Genomic DNA, 312 nt, shown 5'->3' with positions numbered 1-312 from the left:
TCCTAGTTCCTAATAGTTTCATAAGGAGCAGGTGACAGAAATGTTAAGTTATGTGGTAGATGTATGAGCCAGAGAGAGTGAGAAGCAATGGCCAATCAGTGGCCTCTTGGTGAAAGAAAAGATCTAGAATTGCCCCTGAAGAGAATGTTTCAGGGGCTAAGAAGGAGTATCAACATTTTCCAAGGTCATCTCCCTAACTTGGAAAGAATGTAGAGTAAGATTTGTTAGGAACCACATGAAGACTTCATCAAGCCTGCTGTAACCCTCCCATTGTTTCCCAGTTTCCCCAAGGCGAGGCATTTTCATGGGATC

Source organism: Grammomys surdaster, unplaced genomic scaffold (assembly GCF_004785775.1).
Source record: "Grammomys surdaster isolate TR1022 unplaced genomic scaffold, NIH_TR_1.0 681, whole genome shotgun sequence".
Taxonomy (NCBI): Eukaryota; Metazoa; Chordata; class Mammalia; order Rodentia; family Muridae; genus Grammomys; species Grammomys surdaster.
The sequence above is the reverse complement of the archived record's forward strand: the minus strand, read 5'-3'. Positions refer to the sequence as shown.